Source organism: Rhinopithecus bieti, unplaced genomic scaffold (genome assembly GCF_001698545.2).
Source record: "Rhinopithecus bieti isolate Rb0 unplaced genomic scaffold, ASM169854v2 scaffold_18295, whole genome shotgun sequence".
NCBI lineage: Eukaryota > Metazoa > Chordata > Mammalia > Primates > Cercopithecidae > Rhinopithecus > Rhinopithecus bieti.
In genome coordinates, this window is record NW_016809135.1 from 1,101,603 (window position 1) to 1,115,402 (window position 13,800).

At 35.4% G+C, this 13,800-nt stretch overlaps 1 protein-coding gene across 1 annotated transcript in view; it reads left to right on the forward strand.

The window, feature by feature from the left end:
* DYM (dymeclin) overlaps positions 1 to 13,800 on the forward strand; it is a 349,582-nt gene that overhangs the window by 322,208 nt on the left and 13,574 nt on the right.

Sequence of the window (13,800 nt, forward strand, 5' to 3'; positions counted from 1 at the left end):
GAGTAGCTGGGACTTTAGGCATGCGTCACCACACTCAGCTAAGATTTTTACTTTTTGTAAATGCAGCAGGGTCCCACTGTGTTGCGCAGGCTGGTCTGAAACTCGTGCCCTCAAGCAGTCCTACTGCTTTAGTCTCTCAAAATGCTGAGATTACAGAAATGAGCCCTGGTGTGCCTGGCCCAGGAACCTAGATTTTGACATGGAAACATTATATGCAGATTTAAAATAGAAGAGATTAAGTAAAAACCCTTTGATCTTGAATTTGAATAGGAAGTATCTTCATCGACTTATGCTTTTGTTGTTTTAATATTTATAGTTCTATCTAGTCATTCTACTTCTGTCCTTTGAACTCATGGAAACAGGGACCAACCCAATAACAGCTTTGAGCATCTGTAACAACCAGATTTCCACTAAAAGGAACTAGGGATTTGTCCTGCCTTTCAAATAAGATGGTAACACTAGATGTCAAAATAGTAGATATGGAGAAGTTCCTCTTTAGAGAAATATTAATAACTGAAAAAAAAATGATAGAATTAGAATATCACTATTTTGCAACCCTAATTAGTAGATTCAAGCATTGAGCATTAGTGGCTATGAACTTTTCTAAAGAGGGAACCATACATTATATTTCTCCTAATGTAGAACACACCACCATCTATGAAGTAGTCTTGCTTTAAAAAAAAAAAAAAAAAAACCCACGAAACTAATCTGACCAAGCCTGTAGATTTAGCTACCAATTTTCTGGAAATACCCAGAACAGAGAAAAATTAAACACCACCAAAAAAGAATCTATATAAAACAAATCATCTGATGTGTTCAACTAACAAATTGCAGTAAGAAAGGAGAGAGAGGCCGGGCGCGGTGGCTCAAGCCTGTAATCCTAGCACTTTGGGAGGTCACAAGATCAAGACCATCTGGCTAACACGGTGAAACCCCGTCTCTATTAAAAAATACAAAAAACTAGCCGGGCGAGGTGGCGGGCACCTGTAGTCCCAGCTACTCGGGAGGCTGAGGCAGGAGAATGGCATAAACCCGGGAGGCGGAGCTTGCAGTGAGCTGAGATCCGGCCACTGCACTCCAGCCTGGGCGACAGAGCGAGACTCTGTCTCAAAAAAAAAAAAAGAAAGAAAGGAGAGAGAAAACACATTAATGAAGACCAATTACACCATAGAGATTTTATTTTAATTCTCATTCTGCCTTTAAGAAACTTTTTTTTAAAACATAATTAGAAAGTTGAGCACTTATTTTCAGGGATTACTGTTTATTTTTTATGTGTGCAAATTACATTGATTTTTTATGTGTGAAAATTGGTTTAAAAGAATCTTTATATTTTAGAGATACTTAACCAATATATTTATGGTTGAAAGATTTGTTTGAACTTTGCTTCAGAATAACACTGGAGAAGAGGAAATGAATGAGTATAAGGAAACAAGATTAGCCATGAGTTGATGGGCTGGGTGATAGGTACATGGAAGTTCATTATACTATCCTGTCTGTTTTTGTATGTATTTGAAATTTCCCAATAAAGAAAGTTACAGAGGTTATACAGCAGTGTGAATATGCCTGGTACCACTGAACTGGATACTCAACAGTGGTTACAATGGTAAATTTTATGTTTATTTTGCCACAATTTTTTTTTAAGTTAAATAATGTGAGTATTGGGAATCAGAAATAACTAGATTTAACCTTTATGTGACCTTGACGTTAACCTCTCTGATATTTGGTTTTCTCAACAGTTAAATAATAACAGTATCTGGCTTGCCAAATTTTATGAGAATTAAATTAAATACTGCATCAAAAGTACTTAGCAAAATATTTGGCATATAACAAGTACTGTGTAAATATTAGTGACCTTAATTACTACCACTACAACTTCTACCACCTGAAAGATAGGAAGATAGGTCCTTTATTCTCTTATCACCTAAAACCAAAGCTTATTACTGAGGAAGGCTATTTAAAATTCTCTTTTCATTACTCTATGACATAAAGGAATAAACTTAGGCTGCAAGTCAGACAGACTTCACTCCCCATTTTAGGATTTACTAGCTATGCTGTGTTGGTTAGTAAATAGTTACCTCAGAGAAGTTACTGTGCTCTCATGTATAAAGTGAGAATACTAATATCTACTTTCCAGAATTGGATTGAATATTTGTAATTATATGTGTAATGTTCTTGGCATAATGCCATGATCATAGTAGGTTTTCAGTAAATGATAGATATGATCATATCATGATTGTATTCAAACATGATTATCATTGTTCAGGAATGGAAAGTAAGAAAAGGTCTTTTCCATATAGTCTTTCTGAGGAAAATTGATCTGAACATGAGAACAATCTATTTCTGATTGAATTATGGGCTTTAGAATATATGATTAAATGGTATCTATTTTTCTCAGTTTTAAACATTTATAACTTCATTTAACTGGGGTTTTATCAATAGCACCTTATCATCTTTCCGGTTAGGGGGATGATATGTTGCTACTGTGTTGGTGATTGTGGGAGATGAAAAATAACTGGTATAGTGATGCCCAGGGTTAACCTATTCTTTTGTAAGTAACTCAAAATTTTATACCAAAAGGACTTGTTATTTACCAGATGCAAATAGATAAAGTACTCTGCCTTTCCCTTTCTCTACTGGAGATTCAAGTCCAACAGAGACGAAGTCTGCATCTAACAGAAATGCTTTTAAAACAGACTCTGGAAATTTTTTGTCTGGAAAGAGACAAAAAAGAATTGATTGTAGAAAATCTGTATTCTCAATACATGAGTAATGTAATAACATGCATCCTGTTTTTCATAATGAAAGCAAACCCTTCAAATTCTCATTTCTTAAGTCATTGGCAAATCACTTCATATGTCCAACCTTCAGTTTCCCCACCCAAGAGCAAAGACTCTAGATTAGAAATACCTGGATTTGAATCCTAGTTCTGTCTCTCAATAGCCATGTGACAATGAGGAAGTTATTTAATCTTTTTGAGTTTCAATTCTACATCTGAAAATAAACACACTATAATTAATTAGCCATAATTAATTATCATTTAAATAGAATAGATATAGTAGATGCAGAAGCAAAATATGGAATAAATACAAGGAAAACATCATCCATAAATATGTTTAAAACATATTTATTAGGTCAGGAGATCGAGACCATCCTGGCTAACACGGTGAAACCCCGTCTCTACTAAAAATACAAAAAAAAATACCTAGCCGGGCGAGGTGGCGGGCGCCTGTAGTCCCAGCTACTCCGGAGGCTGAGGCAGGAGAATGGCGTAAAACCCGGGAGGCGGAGCTTGCAGTGAGCTGAGATCCGGCCACTGCACTCCAGCCCGGGCGACAGAGCAAGACTCCGTCTCAAAAAAAAACATATTTATTGATTTTATTCATGTCATATTTTGTCCCAGACATTGAGTACATAGCGATGAATAGGCAGTCATGGACCTTGCCTCAAGAAGCTAGTGGAGGGAAAATAAACATCATTTAGCAATTAAAAATGGAGCTAAAATAACAGGGACATAATGCAAGAGAATCACAAGAATCCTATTTTAGATTTAGAGACTTAGGAGTTCAGGGGTTTGCTCTCTGAGAAAGTGATATTTAACTGAGACCTGATGATGAATAAGAGTTGCCAGAGAAAGAATGAGGATAGAGCGTTTTAAACAGCATGTGTGAAGGCCTGAAGCAGGACGGGGCTCTGTTTATTCAAGAAACTGGTAACAGGCCAGTATAGTTTGGAGTGTGGATAGTGGGAGAAAGTAGCATTAAATGAGTTTGAAGGAATAGGTCATTGTAGGGCTATGTTCAAGTCCTGATGAGCCCATTTATGGTAAAGAGTTTGGAGGTTAGCCATAGTTCAGCATAAAGTCATTGAAGGATTTTGGGCAGTGGAGTAACCTGGCTTGATGTACCTTTGAAAAAAGCACTATGGAGAAGTGATTTAAAGGGCTAAGTGTTGAGGCTGGGAGGCCAGTTGTCAACATGCTAGAGATCACAGTGGCTTGGAACTCAAGAGGAAAAGGCTAGGCCATAGATAGAAATGTAGGTGACATCATCATAAATAAAATGTTCGGAGTCATGGCAATTGATGAGTGAACAATGGGAAGGAAAGAGGGATCAATCCAGAGCTCTGAGAGACCTCCAACCTTCAGAAGCTGGGTAGAAGAGAAAATGCTAATAAAAAGAATCAGAAAAACCACAAGAACATGGTGTCAGGCAGGCATCTCTTAAAATGGAAGAAATAGTGAACAATCATACATTGAAGATTGAGGGTAAGATGAGAATTAAAACATGTACATTGGATTTGGCAAAACAGAGGTGGTGTCTGGGCATGGAAAAGTGGGGATTATTTTGAATAGTAAAAACTGACAAGTAGCTAGATTAATTAATCTTGAGAGGATTCTCTTAGGGAATAGGTTTTTTAGTTGAAGTCTAAGTAAGAAAGGGCATGAAATTTATTATTCTCAGTCTCCTATTTAGCCTGTCTTATCTTAGGATATGTCCATACCCCTGTTCCTGTTTTTTAGCCAACCCAACTTTATGAAGTTTGTGTGGAGTCTAATGATAATAGGTAAACTTTTTTAAAATACAAGTTTTATATCACTACATTAATTAATAACAGCTCATAATAAATTTTATAGCTGCTAAATAGCTTGACTTTTTAAAATTTGTATCAGATTTTAAATCAAGTTATGCTTAATAAACCAAGTGAAAAATACTAAAGTCAAAGTGTATTACCATGTCTTAGGTTATAGGAAGCTGCAAATGGCCTCATCATAACACTGGAATTATTTCCATGAGATTGCAGGATGTATTTAAGTATCTCTTACATTATATAGTAAACCTTGCAGTGATCAGCCCATTTCAAGGAAATACTCCTTGAAAGTATGTATAAATGTATTTCTGCTTTACAAATGTTTGTCATTTTCCTATCAAAAACTATAGAGGAAAAGGTTTTGAGAACTGAGTACAAATGAGGAAAATGAGTGCTATGTGGCAAAGGATGACAACTCTGTGTGTGTATGTGTGTGTGTGTCTTCTGAAAAAGCTTTAGACTGTTTTTTTCTTTTTAATGTTTTATCCTAGCCTCTTTACTATTATGTTACTTACGTAGAGCCCTCTGTCCATTGAGTTCAAAGCACTTACAATCATCAAGTCATTTATTTTTTGAATTTATTGAATGGGTGCCCATTGTTCAAAAGCCTGTGGGCGTAAGTACAAAGTTATAAAAGCACACAAATTAAATGTAATGGCACAGGAGTAAGAGAGAAAGCCAGCAGGATTACCGCTGTGCCTATTGGGAATGCCAGACTCTTAAAAAGAAAGAAAAGAAGAGAAAACAAAAGAGAATAAGAAAAGGAAAAAACCAACAACCTAGGATTCATCATATTCTGAGAGTTACAAAATAAATTTGTCAGTCAAAGGGAATGACCATGGGGTGCAGTTAAGAGAGTCCTAATTGAATTTGCAGAGCACTCTGAAAATGCTCCAGCACTCCCAGACCCAGTTTTCCTCTAAAACTGAGCCTGATAAACTGTTGTTCTGTTTTCTTCATTTTAATGATAGACATTCAGATATAAGGGGATTTGCTTAACTACCATTGTCTCAAAGCAGTATCGTAAATTTGAAGCATGATCTTATTCTCAGATTCCCAGTTAATTATTGGCTTTGTTTCTTTCAGTCATTTATTTTAAAGGAATATCCATTTCATTTTAGTTGTCTCCCTCAAACAGTGGTTTTAAAAATGGATATTTTCACAGTTTAGTAAATCAGTAAAACTTAGTAAGCTCATTCTAAAATTAATTTAGAAGAGGGAATGCCTCATTTTTTAAGAATAAGGAGTCAATAGATAATTGAAAATTATAAAATTTAAAATAATAGTACACATTATTTCAGAATAAGAAGGCAAATGTTGGAGGAAATAGCTAAAATGGTCCAAAGTATTTGCCTCTAGGTCATGGATTTGGGGGAAGGGAAAGGATGGATCAGAGGACTGCTCCTTTTCTGTTTTAAGTCTGGTAGTCTTGAATTTCAACTGCTCTCTTATCACTTTGATAAAAATTAAAATTACAACAAAAGTTTAGGAAAAGAAAATGAGAACAGGAAAGCCATTCCTCATGTACAATAAATTTTGAAATCATTTGCAAAACTGAGCTTAATATATTATCTTCTAGGTATTAGTCTATACAGTTAATAGGCTCATCAGCACCCTCCCTCCCTAAAGCATAGTCTAACTCTCGGTAATTCTGGAGAGATTGGCTGTAACTGCTAATAAATTATGCATTCCACATTTAGACCTTTTCTCCTATTTCTGGTATTACTCCTCATTTAATTGGAATTTCTAATGACACTTGACTGAAACTCTTGAAAGTATTATAATATGAAGACTTAAATCAGACACTTCCTGTACTTCTGTATTCAGGTCTCAGTCTAAATTGTATTAATACTTATTTATCTTCCCTTTTCTCCGCTTTCATAGTATTTTTCACAATTTTCAATTCTCCCCTACTGGACTCTAAATTCCAGTTAGTACTGTACCTGTTCATAATGTCACTGTTTAGTATTTGTTAAATAAATGACACATTTCATCTGGGAATATTGTGGTATATATTGGTAGCTATTGGGAGAACTGATTAAGTTGCATCAATTAGCCTGTTAATCTGAAGACGTTAATAAGACTTCCCCACCTGCCTAGATTACATTGAAGCGAACCTACCAAAACCAGTAAATTACAGTGAAGCAGAGAATGCTGGGCAGGTATTAAGTATCCATGTTCTCAAAGCCCCTAGGAGGTACAGGGAATATTCAGATAGCAACTGTTCTGGGATCTTTTGTAAAAGGCAGTTTGCAACTGTGGTTTTTTGTGTGTGCAGTTAATGCATTTTTAATTTCTCCCTCTGTGTCTTTGCCTTCAGTTTTCTTATTCTTCTTGTTCAGCATGTCTGATTCCTCATCCAATTTACTCAAGATTTAATTGACATAAAGTTGAAGCCATTTAGAAGGTTATAATCATTCTTTTATTTGACTTGTTGACATACCAAAGGGTTAGAGTTAGCAGTGACTATTGAATAATAACCAGTAAATTAGTTCAAATAATGGCACGACATGTTTCTTATATATAAATCACATACATAAAAAAGAAAAACTCCTTCCTAAACATTTTGCTTGGTGAGGCAATTTTATTAAGAAGGCAATTAGATTACAAAAATTGGTTTTATACTACCATTTTCCTATTCTTTGGGCATAGAGATTTCTTGTTCACCTAACTCCCAGTGTAAAACCAAAGGGTTTTTAGAAATATTGTAACTGATCATTGGCTTTGTTGACGAAATGTGGCAGAGTTTTTCTGGTTGCCTCTGTGCACATTTAGGCGCTTCCCAAGGTTAAATGAGTTGTGTTCACTACAAAATACTTTCTGTTGCTCCCTATCTCTGTGATCGGTGCTTAGGTGGTGTGTACAGTCTGTCCCACTGGAACTGGTGCCTGTCTCATGACATCTCTGACTTTGGATCTTAGGGAAAGCATGGTTTGCTTTTAACTAAAGAAAAACTATCTATTATTTACAAACTTAGAGGACAGCTGACCAAAGAGAATTATGGCCACTTCCTTTATCCAGTGCTAAATTATCTACCCTTATTGCTCTTTCTTAATATTCCTACTGAATTAGGGGATGGCAGGGTTTCTAGAGTCAAAGGCAAAAATTCAGTCTTAATCAGCATGGTTGATTATACATTTCTGTAGCATTTACAGTTAACAAGTCATTTTCAAGTTAGTTAATTCTCATAACTTTATAAGGCAGGCAAGCATTATATTTCTACTTAACAAAAGAAAAGAAATTCTCAGATTAAATGAGTTGCTTAAACTCTGAGGCAACTATTTAGCAGAGGCAGGTCTAGAACCGAGGTCTTTTGACTCCCTGCCAGTATTCTTTCCATTTCACCAAGACAGGACTGGGAAAGTGTTCTGTTACTACTTACCAAGTGCCAGGCCTGTTCTGAGTGTGTTATTTAAGTCATTCAATTCTCATGGCCCCACCGTGAAGTAGGTCTGCGCAGGAAGGAAATGTCTACTTGTCACCTTGGTCATAGCAGAAGATATGCTGTGGTGGTCAATTTAGTGTGTTCTGGGGATAGGATTGTCCTATGCAAATGTTACAAGGTTCACACATTGTAGAATCAGCTGCATCTTCATTCTGTACTGTCACTATACTAATGCTACCAAGTGAGTTTTAGCTTTGTTGCCATTGATACTAGTATGAGTACTGAATGTTTTCTTGTTATCATGTATTCATTACCATAAAATGTATTTTACTTGCATTCTATATCTTCCTCATAACAAAATCTTTTCCGTATACCCAAACCGACATGAGTGGATTAAAGAAATGCAATAGAAGAAAGGAGGGAGTTGGGTAGGGATCACATTCTTACTTGCGAAGTAAATTTTGACTGAGAACACTCCTTTAATAGCATTTTTCTGCATTTCTACGTTAATATCAACTTTTCTTTGCCTCAAAAAAAGAGGATTTCCTTCATGCTTCATTAAGAGTGTTTTTATTTCTGGTTTTATATTTTACATATTGAGAGTTGTTTCTACAAAATTCTTCCCAAGAAGACTCTCAGTAAAATAAAATTAAGCATTTGTCTCTTCCAAAGAAATTGACACCATATAGCAAAATGACAAGCAGCTCCCAACTCATGGCGTAATTGATTGTTAGAATATGATCCCCAAGTTGAGCCATTTTAAGTCATACCCTTATAAATATTATACATATTAAGTCCTATCCCCCCAAACTAAATTCATTATCATAAAATGCAAAATAGATTATAATGAATGAAAATTTGTAATTTAAAACCATGTAATCATAAAAGTAGCTAAAAATTGGGATATATATACAACATACATGTATGCTTTTGGGTTCCTTTGGTGCTTTGAAAATATAAGTCCAATGCTATTTGTACTGAAGACATCTTGTTATAGTAACGCTTGCTGTAGTAAGGATTCTTCATTACTCTAAGGACTTTCAAACTGTTTTTAAAATTAGTTTCTGCCACAGGAAATAAATTGCAAATTTAATACAGGATTGCCTTCTAAAGTTCCTGAATGGCAATGGCTGGGCCACAGGAAGTTTCCATGGCAACTTCAGTGATCCCTTGCTCTAATTGTACCAGCAGACTGAGTTAGCCTCACTGCTGTTGACCTTGACTGAATCATGAGCATTAGCAGTTGTTTGGACAAAATGTAGGCATTGATTCCATTCATTAGACAACCATAAATACAAATTTTGGTCATGATTGTGAAATATAGTTATAATGCAGTGAGGTTTCGAAGCAGGCTGTCTCCAATCAGGGTCACCTCTATTTCAGCACTGGACTTAAAATATTTTTTAAACATATACATAATATTTTCTAAGGAGATTAACCAGAGTTTAGTATAACAATAGCATTTAGGTTCTTAAAGATCTCAGATTCACAGCTTAGAGCATTTCATTGTAATGCACTTAAATGTTCTAAAATTCAAATTTCGGCCTGATGGAAACACTTCTCTGTAAGAAGACATTAAACTACAAGTCAGAAAACATTAGTTTCTCTTAGTGCCTGATAGCCTTCTTATACCTCCCAAATACATCTGTACCTGATAAGAAACATTTATTATTACCATTGCTTTTATTAGTAAGAGCAACAATTTCATGAGCTGCTACTCTGTATTAGGCATTGGAGTAGGTGTTTTGCATGTTCATTGTCTCATTTCCACTCTTCTGTAATAGTTTTTCTGATAATGAAATCAAGGTTCAGACCCTCACCCAAGGTCACATAAGCAGTAAATAGTAGAACAAGGATTCAAAGGCAAGTCTTAAGAGCCTGGCCTGTTAACTCCTGTGCCACAGTATTTCCTCTTCTATATCTGACCGATTTTTCATACAACTGGGGAGTCTTTAATACACAGAGTAGTTGCTCCTGATTTGAATCTATGACAGTAGTTTTTTGTGTCTTCAGTGAAGTTCAGCATTCTTCAATTATATCTGCAGTATTATTTCCAAGTAGAAATAGCCATTTTTTTCTTTTTTAAGATGTTGTTTATTTACATATCTGGAGAGAAGTGGTTTTTTTATATTTTGTTTTTTTCCAAGATGGAGTTTTGCTCTTGTTGCCCAGGCTGGATCGCAGTGGCACAATATCGGCACACTGCAAACTCCGCCTCCCGGATTCAAGCGATTCTCCTGCCTCAGCCTCCCGATAGCTGGGATTACAGGTGTCTGCCACCATGCCTGGCTAATTTGTTGTATTTTTAGTAGAGATGGGATTTCACCATGCTGGCCAGGCTGGTCTCAAGCTCCTGACCTCAGGTGATCCACCTGCCTCAGCCTCCCAAAGTGCTGGAATTACTGGTGTGAGCCACCACGCCCGGCTGAGAGAAGTGTTTTTGATAGATTTCTGCCTTACAAAACTAGAAAGGTTTTATAACTCAAAGGTGAAATAAATGACAAGGACTACATCTTATTTTATATCCTTGGTATCTGTTCTCAGTGCCTAAGACAATGCTACATGTCATGATGTTGGCACTCAGCTAATGTTTGTGAAATCATCATGGTTATTTTCTATTCATTTTACTGTTTGTCTATTTCAATAAGCTGAGGATCTGTTTTGTCAAATTTTGTTAAACTGTGAGGTGGATTCACTTATTTCCATCTAGAAATAATTAAATCAAGACAGCATTTGTTTTATATGTTAATTATTCTAGAAGGAACTTTCCTTTTGAAAAAAAGAAATTCCTCAAGCATATTATTTGGCTTTTCACTAACAATTCAAAAAATGTATCCTATACTATTGTTTTTCTATTTTAATTTGCTAATTACTTGAAAACTAAAATGAGGTGATATTTAATGCTGTTTGAAACTTAATCTCCTTATAAACCATTATGCAAAAGCTTAATCCTGCTGCTTTGCTAGAAATATCTTCATAAATGTCTAGATTTTCACCCAGTGAAGTTGGATCATTGGGGCTAATTGGTTTTTTTTCTCCAACATTTTATTATTAAAATTTTCAACTATACAAAAAAGTTGAAAAATGTTGCAGTAAATGTCCATATACCTACCACCCAGATTCTCCAGTAAATTAACATTTTACCGGACTTGCTTTATTACCCTCTATTTATCTCGCTGTTCTTCTATCAATCAATCCATCCTGTTTTATGTATTTCAAAGTTAGTTACTTGATACCTCATTTTAATAGTTTCATGGTATTGCTCTGTCCAGATGTACTATAATTTAATCAGTCATCTACTATCGGACCTTTGGAATTGTGGTAGATATAATAATGGCCCCTGAAAGGTGTCCACATCCTATCCCCAGAACCTGTAGGTATGTTAAGTTACATAGCAAAAGGGACTTTGCAGATACAATTGAGGTTTTGGACCTTAAAAATGGGACATTAGACTGGTTATTCCAGGTGGGTTTAACCTAAACACACCTCAAAAGCAGAGAACCTTGTCCAGCCAAAGCAGGAGAGATGTACTAGATGGGGATCTCAGAGAGCTTCAAAGCTGAGTGGCATTTGGCTTGCCATTGCTGGTTTGAAGATGAAAGGGGCAATGTGATGGGGAATGCAGGCACAGACTCCCAGCTTATACCAGCAGAAGAATAGCTCTGCAGCTACAAGGAACTGAATGCCTCTAACCTGAATGAACTCGGAAGAGATTCTCTCCCTGAGCTCCCAGAAAAGAACCCTGCTCGGCTGACACCTTGCTTTTGGCCTCATTAGATGCAGAGGAACCAAACCTATCTGAATGCAGAACTGTGAGACGACAAATTTTGTGTTGTTTTAAGCAGCTAAATTTGTGGTAGTTTGTTATGACAGTAACAGAAAACAAATTCAGGGATGATGAAAATTTTTTGTTACTGTACAATAGACATCCACAAAGTAAATCTGTGGACACAATCTTATTTCCGTAGGATAAATTTATCATATTAGAATTGCAGGGACAAAGAGTCTTCACATTTTTTAAGACTCTTAAGTACATATTTATAATTGGGTCCCTGGAAAAGTAGTTTCAGATTATACTTGCATCAGTGCTCTGTTGAGAATGCCATCTCCTTTCTACTTGACAACACAGAATTACAATCATTTGTTGTTCTTATAACAAAAACAAATGGCAAAAAAATATATAGCATTATAATTTAACAGACATTGTTTACCAGCAAAGTTGAACATACTTTAATATTTTATCTTAGGTAAATTGTGTATTTGTGTCTATTGTGCATTATTCTTTTGAGTTGTTTGTCAGGAAGCCCCTTTCTCCTACTTTACTAAAACAATTTTTTATATGAGAAGTGCCTATTGACTTTTCCCTAATTCCTTTTCAAAATCTATTAAGATGATCATGACTTTTTTTCTCCTTTGAATATTTACTGTGAGTACATCAATAGATTTCCTAGAATTGTACTTTTCCAGAATTCTTGAAATTACTTGGATTGTAACCTTTTTAGCACAGTGTTGAATTTAATATTCATATGTTTAAGTATTTTAATGATGTTGGTTTTATTTTATTTTCAACTAACTGTACCAATTTTGAAATTATAGTTACGTTACCCCTGGTTAAGGAATAACAAAATCAGAAATGTTCTTTTTTTCTGATTTAGAAAGCTTAAATGGCATAATAATTATATATTCATTGAAGATATAAAGGAGTTTACTCATAAAACCATATGAACCCAACCCCCTTTTTTAACAGTGTATCTCTGACAGATTTTCCTTTTTTTCATGGTTATTCTCTTCATATTTTTTGTTTGATCTTAGGTCAGGTTGAGGAATTTATAGTTTCCTACACAATTTTCCCTTTAAGTTGTCAATTTTAAAAAATTCTATTATGAAAAGTTCAAAATACACAGAAGTAGTTTAATGAACCCCATATGCTTATTACCTTGTTTCTGCAATTAGATTTTGTCATATGTCCTTCATCTGAGCTTTTATTTTCTTTTGCTGAAGTATCTTTAAATAAATCTTGAGATTTTACTCCTTTGTATTTTGGTATGTGTCTCTAAAAATAATAACATTTTCTTTCATAATCACATATCATTATCACATCTAACAAAAGTAGCAATATTTCCTAGGTATAATCTAATGCACAGCATATTAACATTTCTCTGGAAGTCTCAAAAATGGCTATTGGCAATGTGTTAAAATCAGAATCCAAATAAAATTCACACATTTGGTTGTTGTGTCTCCTGTCTCTTTTAATCTAGAGCAATCCTGTCTTTCTTTTTTTCCCCCTTCCAATTATACGGCAGAAATTGAACCATTTGTCCTGTAGAATCTTTCACATTCTGGTATGTCCTTTTATTTCCTTTTGGTGTCATTTAACTTGTTTTCTGTCCCTCATACTTACTATAATTAAAGTTAGCTCTAAAGTCTGAAACAGATTCAGATTCTCCTTCTTGTTAAGAATACTGCATTGGTGGGTACTATTTGGTTGACGTATGAGAAGGTATGATTGTGTCGCTTTAGTGATGGTTAAGTGTTACAGACTAAACTGTTTCCTCCAAATTAATATATTGAAGCCCTAACCCCCAGTAAGACTGTGTTTGGAGACAGGACCTTTAATGAAGTAATTAAAGTTACACAAGGCTGTGCCCCTTATCCAGTAGGGGTGGTGCCCTTATAAGAATAGGCAGAAGCTGGGCGTGGTAGCTTATGCCTGTAATCCTAGCACTTTGGGAGACCAAGTTGGTGCATTGCCTGAGCTCAGGAGTTCAAAACCAGTCTGGCTAACATGGCAAAACCCCATCACTACTAAAAATACAAAAAAAAAATTT